We start from the raw sequence: 12,549 nt of genomic DNA, 5'->3' as shown, positions 1-12,549 counted from the left end.
AGCAAGACATACCATGCAAATTCTCCAGCAACAAAGGAACACACCCCTGAGCTTCAATATACAGGCAGCTCAAAACTACTGAAAACCATCGACATCTCATAACCCATTACTGGACACTTCATAGCACTCCAGAGAGAAGAAATCCAGCTCCCCCCACTGGAACTCCAACACAAGCCTCCCTAACCAAAAAACCTTGACAAGCCACCCACAGTGGCTGATACAACCCCACCCACAGTGAGGAAACTACATAATAAAGAGAACTCCACAAATTCCCAGAATATAGAAAGGCCACCCCAAATGCAGCAATATAACCAAGATGAAGAGACAGAGGAATGCCCAGCAGGTAAAGGAAGAGGAGAAATGCCTACCAAACCAAACCAAACAGGAAGAGATAGGGAATCTACCTGAGAAAGAAGTCCGAATATTGATAGTGAAAATGATCCAAAATCTTGAAATCAAAATGGGATCACAGATAAATAGCCTGGAAACAAGGATTGAGAAGATGCAAGAAAGGTTTAACAAGGACCTAGAAGGAATAAAAAAGAGTCAATATATAATGAATAATGCAATAAATGAGATCAGAAACACTCTGGAGGCAACAAATAGTGGAATAACTGAGGCAGAAGATAGGATTAGTGAAATAGAAGATTAGTTCAGTTCAGTCACTCAGTCGTGTCCGACTCTTTGAGACACCATGAATCGCAGCATGTCAGGCCTCCCTGTTCATCACCAAATTCCGGAGTTCACTCAGACTCACATCCATCGAGTCCGTGATGCCATCCAGCCATCTCATCCTCGGTTGTCCCCTTGTCCTCCTGCCCCCAATCCCTCCCAGCATCAGAGTCTTTTCCGATGAGTCAACTCTGCATGAGGTGGCCAAAGTACTGGAGTTTCAGCTTCAGCATCATTCCCTCCAAAGAAATCCCAGGGCTGATCTCCTTCAGAATGGACTGGTTGGATCTCCTTGCAGTCCAAGGGACTCTCAAGAGTCTTCTCCAACACCACAGTTCAAAAGCATCAATTCTTCGGCACTCAGCCTTCTTCACAGTCCAACTCTCACATCCATACATGACCATTGGAAAAACCATAGCCTTGACTAGACAGACCTTAGTCGGCAAAGTAATGTCCCTGCTTTTGAATATGCTATCTAGGTTGGTCATAACTTTTCTTCCAAAGAGTAAGCGTCTTTTACTTTCATGGCTGCGGTCACCATCTGCGGTGATTTTGGAGCCCCGCAAAATAAAGTCTGACACTGTTTCCACTGTTTCCCCATCTATTTCCCATGAAGTGATGAGATAGAAGATAGAATGGTAGAAATAAATGAATCAGCGAGGAAAAAAGAAAAACGAATTAAAAGAAATGAGGACAACCTCAGAGACCTCCAGGAAAATATGAAACGCTCCAACATTCGAATTATAGGAGTCCCAAAAGAAGGAGACAAAAAGAAAGACCATGAGAAAATACTTGAGGAGATAATAGTTGAAAACTTCCCTAAAATGGGGAAGGAAATAATCACCCAAGTCCAAGAAACACAGAGAGTTCCAAACAGGGTAAAACCCAAGGCAAAACACCCCAAGACATACATTAATCAAATTAACAAAGATCAAACACAAAGAACAAATATTAAAAGCAGCAAGGGAAAAACAACAAATAACACATAAGGGGATTCCCATAAGGATAAGTGCAGATCTTTCAATAGAAACTCTTCAGGCCAGGAGGGAATGGCAAGACATACTTAAAGTGATGAAAGACAATAACCTACAGCCCAGATTACTGTACCCAGCAAGGATCTCATTCAAATATGAAGGAGAAATCAAAAGCTTTATAGACAAGCAAAAGCTGAGAGAATTCAGCACCACCAAACCAGCTCTCCAACAAATACTAAAGGATATTCTGTAGACGGGAAACACAAAAAGGGCATATAAACCCAAACCCAAAACAATAAAGTAAATGGCAACAGGATCATACTTATCAATAATTACCTTAAACGTAAATGGGTTGAATGCCCCAACCAAAAGGCAAAGACTGGCCGAATGGATACAAAAACAAGATCCCTATATATGCTGCCTACAAGAGACCCACCACAAAACAACGGACACATACAGATTGAAAGTGAAGGGATGGAAAAAGATATTCCACACAAATAGAGACCAAAAGAAAGCAGGAGTAGCAATACTCATCTCTGATAAAATAGACTTTAAAACAAAAGCTGTGAAAAGAGACAAAGAAGGCCACTACATAATGATCAAAGGATCAATCCAAGAAGAAGATATAACAATTATAAATATATATGCACCCAACATAGGAGCACCGCAATATGTAAGACAAATGCTAACAAGCATGAAAGAGGAAATTAACAATAACACAATAATAGTGGGAGACTTTAATACCCCACTCACACCTATGGACAGATCAGCTAAACAGAAAATTAACAAAGAAATGCAAACTTTAAATGATACAATAGACCAGTTAGCCCTACTTGATATCTATAGGACACTTCACCCCAAAACAATAAATTTCACCTTTTTCTCAAGGGCTCACGGAACCTTTTCCAGGATAGATCACATCCTGGGCCATAAATCTAGCCTTGATAAATTCAAAAAACTCGAAATCATTCCAAGCATATTTTCTGACCATAATGCACTAAGATTAGATCTCAATTACAGGAGAAAAACTATTAAAAATTCCAACCTATGGAGGCTGAACAACACACTTCTGAATAACCAACAAATCACAGAAGAAATAAAAAAAGAAATCAAAATATGCATGGAAATGAATGAAAATGAAAACACAACAACCCAAAACCTGTGGGACACTATAAAAGCAGTGCTAAGAGGAAAGTTCATAGCAATACAGGCATACCTCAAGAAACAAGAAAAAAGTCAAATAAATAACCTAACTCTACACATAAAGCAAATAGAAAAGGAAGAAGTGGAGACCCCCAGAGTTAGTAGAAGGAAAGAAATCTTAAAAATTAGGGCAGAAATAAATGCAAAAGAAACAAAGAGACCATAGCAAAAATCAACAAAGCCAAAAGCTGGTTCTTTGAAAGGATAAATAAAATTGACAAACCATTAGCCAGACTCATCAAGAAACAAAGAGAGAAAAATCATATCAATAAAATTAGAAATGAAAATGGAGAGATCACAACACACAACACAGAAATACAAAGGATCATAAGAGACTACTATCAGCAATTATATGCCAATAAAATGGACAACGTGGAAGAAATGGACACATTCTTAGAAAAGAACAACTTTCCAAAACTGAACCAGGAAGAAATAGAAAATCTTAACAGACCCATCACAAGCATGGAAATTGAAACTGTAATCAGAAATCTTCCAGCAAACAAAAGCCCAGGTCCAGACGGCTTCACAGCTGAATTCTACCAAAAATTTCGAGAAGAGCTAACACCTATCCTCCTCAAACTCTTCCATAAAATTGCAGAGGAAGGTCAACTTTCAACTCGTTCTATGAGGCCACCATCACCCTAATACCAAAACCTGACAAAGATGCCACACACAAAAAGAAAACTACAGGCCAATATCACTGATGAACATAGATGCAAAAAATCCTCAACAAAATTCTAGCAATCAGAATCCAACAACACATTAAAAAGATCATACACCATGACCAAGTGGGCTTTATCCCAGGGATGCAAGGATTCTTCAATATCCACAAATCAATCAATGTAATTCACCACATTAACAAATTGAAAAATAAAAGCCATATGATTATCTCAATAGATGCAGAGAAGGCCTTTGACAAAATTCAACATTCATTTATGATAAAAACTCACCAGAAAGCAGGAATAGAAGGAACATACCTCAACATAATAAAAGCTATATATGACAAACCCACAGCAAACATTACCCTCAATGGTGAAAAATTGAAAGCATTTCCCCTAAAGTCAGGAACAAGACAAGGGTGCCCACTTTCACTGCTATTATTCAACATAGTTCTGGAAGTTTGGGCCATAGCAATCAGAACAGAAAAAGAAATAAAAGGAATCCAAATTGGACAAGAAGAAGTAAAACTCTCACTGTTTGCAGATGACATGATCCTCTACCTAGAAAATCCTAAAGACTCCACCAGAAAATTACTAGAGCTAATCAATGAATATAGTAAAGTTGCAGGCTATAAAACCAACACTCAGAAATCCCTTGCATTCCTATACACTAATAATGAGAAAGTAGAAAAAGAAATTAAGGAAACAATTCCATTCACCATTGCAACGAAAAGAATAAAATACTTAGGAATATTCCTACCTAAAGAAACTAAAGACCTATGTATCGAAAACTACAAAACATTGATGAAAGAAATCAAAGAGGACACTAATAGATGGAGAAATATACCATGTTCATGGATTGGAAGAATTAATATAGTGAAAATGAGTATACTACCCAAAGCAATCTATAGATTCAATGCAATCCCTATCAAGCTACCAGCGGTATTTTTCACAGAACTTGAACAAATAATTTCAAGATTTGTATGGAAATACAAAAAACTTCAAATAGCCAAAGCAATCTTGAGAAAGAAGAATGGAACTGGAGGAATCAACCTGCCTGACTTCAGGCTCTACTACAAAGCCACAGTCATCAAGACAGTATGGTACTAGCGCAAAGACAGAAATATAGATCAATGGAACAAAATAGAAAGCCCAAAGATAAATCCACACACCTATGGACACCTTATCTTTGACAAAGGAGGCAAGAATGTACAATGGAGTAAAGACAATCTCTTTAACAAGTGGTGCTGGGAAAACTGGTCAGCCACTTGTAAAAGAATGAAACTAGAACACTTTCTAACACCACACACAAAAATAAACTCAAAATGGATTAAAGATCTAAACATAAGACCAGAAACTATAAAACTCCTAGAGGAGAACATAGGCAAAACACTCTCAGACATAAATCACAGCAGGATCCTCTATGATCCACCTCCCAGAATTCTGGAAATAAAAGCAAAAATAAACAAATGGGATCTAATTAAAATTAAAAGCTTCTGCACAACAAAGGAAACTATAAGTTAGGTGAAAAGACAGCCTTCTGAATGGGAGAAAACAATAGCAAATGAAGCAACTGACAAACAACTAATCTCAAAAATATGCAAGCAACTTATGCAGCTCAACTCCAGAAAAATAAACGACCCAATCAAAAAATGGGCCAAAGAACTAAATAGGCATGTCTCCAAAGAAGACATACAGATGGCTAACAAACACATGGAAAGATGCTCAACATCACTCATTATCAGAGAAATGCAAATCAAGACCACAATGAGGTACCATTTCGCACCAGTCAGAATGGCTGCAATCCAAAAGTCTACAAGCAATAAATGCTGGGGAGGATGTGGAGAAAAGGGAACCTTCTTACACTGTTGGTGGGAATGCAATCTAGTACAGCCACTATGGAAAACAGTGTGGAGATTCCTTAAAAAATTGCAAATAGAACTACCTTATGACCCAGCAATCCCACTAATGGGCATACACACCAAGGAAACCAGAATTGAAAGAGATACATGTACCCCAATGTTCATTGCAGCACTGTTTATAATAGCCAGGACATGGAAACAACCTAGATGTCCATCAGCAGATGAGTGGATAAGAAAGCTGTGGTACATATACACAATGGAGTATTACTCAGCCATTAAAAAGAATACATTTGAATCAGTTCTAATGAGATGGATGAAACTGGAGCCAATTATACAGAGTGAAGTAAGCCAGAAAGAAAATACACCAATACAGTATACTGACACATATATATGGAATTTAGAAAGATGGTAATGATGACCCTGGATGCGAGACAGCAAAAGAGACACAGATGTATAGAATGGACTTTGGGGCTCTGAGGGAGAGGGAGAGGGTGAGATGATTTGGGAGAATGGCATTGAAACATGTATACTATCATGTAAGAAACGAAGTGCCCGTCTATGTTCGATACAGGATAGAGGATGCTTGGGGCTGGTGCATGGGGATGATCCAGAGAGATGATATGGTGTGGGAGGTGGGAGGGGGATTCAGGATTGGGAACTTGTATACACCCGTGGTGGATTCATGTCAATGTATGGCAAAACCAATACAGTATTGTAAAGTAAAATAAGTAAAAATAAAATTAGAGAAAAAAAAAAAGATATCAGCAGATGGTGACTGCAGCCATGAAATTAAGGATCCTTGCTCCTTGGAAGAAAGGCTACTACCAAACTAGACAGCACATTACAAAGCAGAGACATTACTTTGCCAACAAAGGTCCATCTAGTGAAAGCTATGGTTTTTCCAGTAGTCATGTATGGATGTGAGAGTTGGATTATAAAGAAAGCTGAGCTCCAAATTGATGCTTTTGAATTGAGGTGTTGGAGAAGTCTCTGAGAGTCCCTTGGACTGCAAGGAGATCAAACCAGTCTATCCTAAGGGAAATCAGTCCTGAATATTCATTGGAAGGACTGATGTTGAAGCTGAAACTCCAATACTTTGGCCACCTGATGTGAAGGGCTGACTCATTGGAAAAGACCCTGATGCTGGGAAAGATTGAAGATGGGAGGAAAAGGGGACAGCAGAAGAGGAGATGGTTGGATGGCATCACCAATGTGATGGACATGAGGTGGAGTAGGCTCCAGGAGTTGGTGATGGACATGGAGGCCTGGCACACTGCAGCCCATGGGCTTTCAAAGAGTCCAACACGACTGAGCAACTGAACTGAACCAAAAGCTTACTCATTGGCATGGAATGTTATCATCTCCCCTCTGGTCTTTGCATTTGGAGATCCTAAGAAGACAAAGTCGAGCTCACCAGGTATTCTCACAACACCATCCCAACTCAGTAAGGCTCCTCAACGTCTTCCCTAAATTCCAGTGCTCAGGGGAGAGGAGGAACTATGAGTGGGGTCACCAGCTGTTTGGACTTGGCCAGACATATTGTAGGGAGTTACACCTGTTTGATGAATGAATAAACGAACAAACAGTGTCTGGGACTCTTTCAGTTAATCATGGAAAGACAGAAGGTGGCAAGAGATGGATCAGAGTGGTCTCTTTTCACCCATCTTAAAGAGGAAATGGGAGGGGACGAGGCGCTCACCGTCTCAGAAGGCAAGCATCTTTTGGGGGTGCGCACGCAGCGAACTCGAGGTTCTCCAGTTTCCGCGGCAGCAGTTTTGCCCTGCCCGGAGGGGTGTCCCCAACTGCAGGGACAGGAGGCGCACGGGCTCGGTCAGCCCCGGTTTCCTTCTTGCCCTGCAGTCGTGCCCTGCAGCCTTCAGCCACGCGCTCCCGCCGACACTCCAGCACCCAGCTCACAGAGCCGAGCCTGGTAAGGGGGCCCTGCGGGGGTCCCTGCGTCCTGGAGGATTGGGAGCGGGGCAAAGAGGGAGGGTTCTGGAGGCCGCAGTTGAGTCAGGGCTACTGATTTCTGGTGGGACCTCGAACCGGTTCCATGCTTCTGGGGTCTCCTGTCAGTGAAACCGGGCACCAGTGGAAAGCGTTAGGGACACCAGCAGGCTCCCAGTGGGAGAAATAATGCCATTTGCAACTACATGTATGAACTGAGGTGTTATCATATTGAGGGAAGTTAGAGAAAAACAAATATTACATGGTATCATTTGTATGTGGAATCAAAAATAAATCAAATAAACTTACTTACAAAACAGAAACAGACTAACTGATGCAGAAAACAAACTTATGATTACCAAAGGGGAAAATCAGGAAAGAGGGATAAATTAGGTGTGTGCGGTTTATGGATACATAGTAGCTGTTCAGTCCTTCAGTCCTGTCAGATTCTTTCTGGCCCCAGGGACCCCAGCATGCCAGACTTCCCTGTCCTTCACCATCTCCAAAGCTTGCTCAAACTCATGTCCATTGGAGTCCATGATGTCATTCAACTATCTCGACCTCTGTTGTTCCCTTCTCCTCCTGCCTTCTATCTTTCCCAGCATCAGGGTCTTTTCCAATGAGTCAGCTCTTCCATCAAATGGCCAAAGTATTGGAGCTTCAGCTTCAGCATCAGTCCTTCTAGTGAATATTCAGGGTTGATTTCCTTTGGGATTGACTGGTTTGACTTCCTTGCAGTCCAAGGGACTCTCAAGAGTTTTCTCCAACACCACAGTTCAAAAGTATCAATTCTTTGGCACTCACCCTTCTTTATGGTCCAATTCTCACATCCATACATGACTACTGGAAAAACCACAGCTTTGACTAGATGGACATTTGTTGGCAAAGTAGTGTCTCTGCTTTTTAATATGCTGCATAGGTTGGTCATAGCTTTTCTTCTAAGGAGCAAGCATCTTTTAATTTCATGACTGCAGTCACCATCTGCAGTGATTTTGGAGCCCAAGAAAATAATGTCTGTCACTGTTTCCATTGTTTCCCCATCTATTTGCCACGAAGTGATGGGACTGGATGCCATTATCTTCGTTTTTTGAATGTTGAGTTTTAAGCCAGCTTTTTCACTCTCCTCTTTCACCTTCATCAAGAGGCTCTATAGTTCCTCTTCATTTTCTGCCATAAGGGTGGTGTCATCTGCATATCTGTTATTGATATTTCTCCCAGCAATCTTGATTCCAGCTTGTGCTTCATCCAGCCTGGCATTTTGTGTGATGTACTCTGCATATAAGTTAAATAAGCAGGGTGACAATATATAGCCTTGACATACTCCTTTCTCAGTTTTGAACCAGTCTGTTTACATGTCCAGTTCTAACTGTTGCTTCTTGACCTGCATACAGGTTTCTAAGGAGGTAAGTAAACTAGTCTGGTATTTCCATCTCTTGAAGAATTTTCCAGTTTGTTGTGATCCACACCATCAAAAGCTTTAGCATAGTCAATGAAGCAGAAGTAGATGTTTTTCTGGAATCCTCTTGCTTTTCCTTTGACCCAATGGATATTGGCAATTTGATCTCTGGTTCCTCAGCCTTTTCTAAATTCAGCCTGTACATCTGGAAGTTCTTGGTTCATATACTAATGAAGCCTAGCTTGGAGGATTTAGAGCATTACCTTGCTAGTATGTGAAATGAATGCAATTGTACAGTAATTTGAACATTCTTTGGCATTACCCTTATTTGGTATTGGAATGAAAGCTGACCTTTTGTTATATATAGTGGTATGTTACATATACATATACATTACATGTACATACTGCTATATATAACATACATAAGCAACAAGAATTTACTGTATAGTAAAAAGGAACCATATTCAATTTCTTGTATTAACCTATAAAGGAAAAAAATCAGAATATATATATATACATTATATATATATATATATATATATATATATATATATATATATATATATATACACACACATATATATATGGGCTTCACCAGTGACTCAGCAGTAAAGAATCTGCCTGCAATGCAGAGGACACAGGAGACACAGGTTTGATCCCTGGGTTAGGAAGATCACCTTGAGGAAGGCATGATGACCAACTCCAGTATTCTTGCCTGGAGAATTCCATGGACAGGGGAGACTGGAGGGTTACAGTTCATGGGGTCGCAGAGAGTTGGATATGACTGAAGCAACTGAGCATGCACACAAACACACATATGTATAAATCTGAATTGCTTGGCTATAATTATAGTAAATCAACTATACTTCAATAAAAATATTTTAGCAAACAAACAATACCTAAAAGTAGAGAAACAAAAAACCAACAACTTGATAGAAAATGGAGTAAGAGATAAGAATAAACAGTTCAAATAAAAATGTAAATATCCCTTGAATATATAAAAAGATACCAACATTCACTCACAATAGAGAAAAACATATCAAAACATAGAAAAACTAAAATTAATTATTTAATATTGCACTAGGATACTATTTCTCACCTACAGGTTTGAAAACACCCAGAAATTAGTTGGCATAATCTATTGGTAAAAGGTATAGGGGAGGGACTCCCTGGTGGCCCAGTGGTTAAGAATCCACCTTGCAATGCAGGGGATGTGGGTTCAATCCCTGGTCAGGGAACTAAGATATTACATACCATGGAGCAACCAATCCCTCCACAACTGCAGAGTTCGTGTGTCACAGTGAAAGATCCCACATGCTGCAAGGAAGATCCTGCATACTGCAACTAAGATGCAGTGCAGCCAAATAGATAAATACATTTTTTAAATAAATAAAAGATATAGGGGAAACAGATCTTCTCCTGCATGGCTGTTGGGAATAAAAGAACAGTCTAAAACAACTAGAGGAGAAGTTAGCAAGGTTTGTGTATGTGCATTTACATACGCACTTACCCTTTTATTATCAACCTCAATTTTAGGATTTATTCCAAACGTACCCAACAAGAATATGGAAGAAAATTATGCAGAAAGCTCTGTGTGTGTGTGTGCACATACACGTGTGTGTGTGTGTGCTCAGTCATGTTCAACTCTTTGTAACCCTATGGACTAGCCTCCCTGGCTCCTCTCTCCTTGGGATTTTCCCAGCAAGAATACTGGAGTGGGTTGCCATTTCCAAGGGATCTGCATGACCCAGGGTTTGAACCCATGTCTCCTGCATCTCCTGCTTTGGCAGGCAGATTCTTTACCATTGAGCCACCTGGGAAACCCCAGAAATCTGTTAACTGTGCCACTATTTGAATCTCAGAATACCAAAAACCTATCAAATGCCCATCACTAGGGTAGGGACCCAGTTGAATTAACTAAGGTATATTCACACAGTGAAGCACTGGTCAACTGTAGAAAAAATGAGGTATATCTTTATATCCTAGCATGGAGACATCTCCAGGATATAGCATTAAGCGGAAAAAGCAAAGAAGAAAATAATGTATAGTTTACTAGCATTTCTCTAACAAGGAGGAATGTGATCTACTTATATAAAATGTAATACATATATTTTTCATTCATCTGTAAAAACAATGGCCACATAATCTGAAAGCTAAACAAACAAAAAAGTTACTTATATGGGTATGGGGGAAAAAGGTAAGAGAGGATGGGGACAGAAACTGGGAATCAGACTTGTTTGGATATACTTATATTTCATTGATTTGATCTTAAAACCATGTAAATAGTTTAAATAATCACACAGCAAAAATTATACTTAAAATCCTAGTAAAAATCAAAAGCAAATGAAACAAGCCTAATTGTATTTTGTGTGATGAATGAACCACACAAAAAATTGTTCCAAGAGACTTGATAACGCAGTCATTTCTCTGTCCATGTCCAGTGGGATATACTTTAAGTCCCCCCAACCCTTGCCCCAAAATTTTCAGGAATCCTATTCTTCATTGTGTGTATGTGTATGTGTATGTGTATGTGTGTGTGTATAGTTCTGAAGTCCATTGGAAAGACAAAACAATGATAAGCCCAGTAGAAATGAGCACCCTTAGTGCCAGACTGCAGTCTTCAAATGCTCATTTCCTGCCAAAAAATTAGTTGATTTACATGTACCACAATGTGAGCTTCCTTGGTGGCTCGACAGTAAAGAATCTGCCTGCAATGTTGGAGACCGGGGTTTGATCCCTGGGTCAGGAAGACCTCCTGGAGCAAACAGCAACCCACTCCAGTATTCTTGTCTGGGAAACCCCATGAACAGAGAAGCCTGGCAGGCTATAGTTCACTATAACCTCGTAAAGAGTTAGACACAACTTAGTGACTAAACAACAGCTGTACTGCAATATAAAATAACAATTAAATTTTAAAAAAAGATTTAGACTGAGTGGTCTCTAAATTGCCTTCTAACTCGAAAGACCTTGGGGACACATTTCCTATTAAAAGAAATGTCTGGGTTATCAAGTGTACTCAATGTCTATCCAAACAACAACTACTGGATGGAAGGTGCAGTATTCAGCAAAAAGTTGTCATGTTAAAATGAGATGTATGGACAATATGTTAACAGACATCCTTACTCCCCTCCCTACCGCCAACTCCCCCTCTCTGGCAGCATCCTCTTGACTTGTTTGCACAGCACCTGGTCCCTTCTCAGGCCAGAATCCATGCCCTTCCCAGAGTCCCCTATCATACTGTCCCTGCAGCTCTGTCTCCCTGGGATCTGTTCTCAGACAGGCTCACCTGATTTAAGGGCTTGATGAGTTGTCTGGTTTCCTCCAGAGAAGCTGTTTGAGCTCCAGTGTTTGCTCTAACTGCTGCACCTCTGAGACCTCGGAGCCAGGAAGCAGATTGGGTGGGGCCAGTGAAAACAGTGTTTTGTTTTTAAAAAGACAGAAATGTTGCCCCATCATTTGGTGGGTGGCTCAGTTTTGCCTGGTGGCTCAGATGGTGAAGTGTCTGCCTACAATGCGGGAGACCAGGGTTCGATCCCTGCATCCGGAAGCTCCTCTGGAGAAGGAAATGGCAACCCACTCCAGTACTCTTGCCTGGAAAATCCCATGGATGGACGAGTGTGGTAGGCTACAGTCCATGGGGTCGCAAAGAGTCGAATATAACTGAGCAACTTCACTTCAGTTTTGCCAAGTTGAAAGCTTTTTCTCCATGTGCCTGCTATGACACAAGAATTTTGAAAATTTTACTTGCTGTATGGGGTTATAGTAAAGTGAAGTGAAATCACTCAGTCATGTCTGACTCTGTGACCCCATGGTCTATACAGCCCATGGAATTCTCC

The 12,549-nt window shown here is 40.3% G+C and overlaps 1 protein-coding gene across 2 annotated transcripts in view; it reads right to left on the bottom strand.

Annotated features, from left to right (window-relative positions):
- LOC138439611 (GTPase IMAP family member 5-like) overlaps positions 1-12,091 on the bottom strand; it is a 90,663-nt gene extending 78,572 nt beyond the window's left edge. The window contains exon 1 of one of the 2 annotated variants that reach the window (XM_069588676.1): positions 12,000-12,091. The gene's annotated coding sequence lies outside the window, so the exon portion shown is untranslated. The remainder of the gene's footprint in view (positions 1-11,999) is intronic. The other variant, XM_069588677.1, reaches the window with a different exon arrangement.
- Positions 12,092-12,549: the final 458 nt, after the last annotated feature.

The sequence above is a fragment of the Ovis canadensis genome, chromosome 4, assembly GCF_042477335.2.
Source record: "Ovis canadensis isolate MfBH-ARS-UI-01 breed Bighorn chromosome 4, ARS-UI_OviCan_v2, whole genome shotgun sequence".
Classification (NCBI taxonomy): Eukaryota; Metazoa; Chordata; class Mammalia; order Artiodactyla; family Bovidae; genus Ovis; species Ovis canadensis.
The sequence above is the reverse complement of the archived record's forward strand: the minus strand, read 5'-3'. Positions and strand labels throughout refer to the sequence as shown.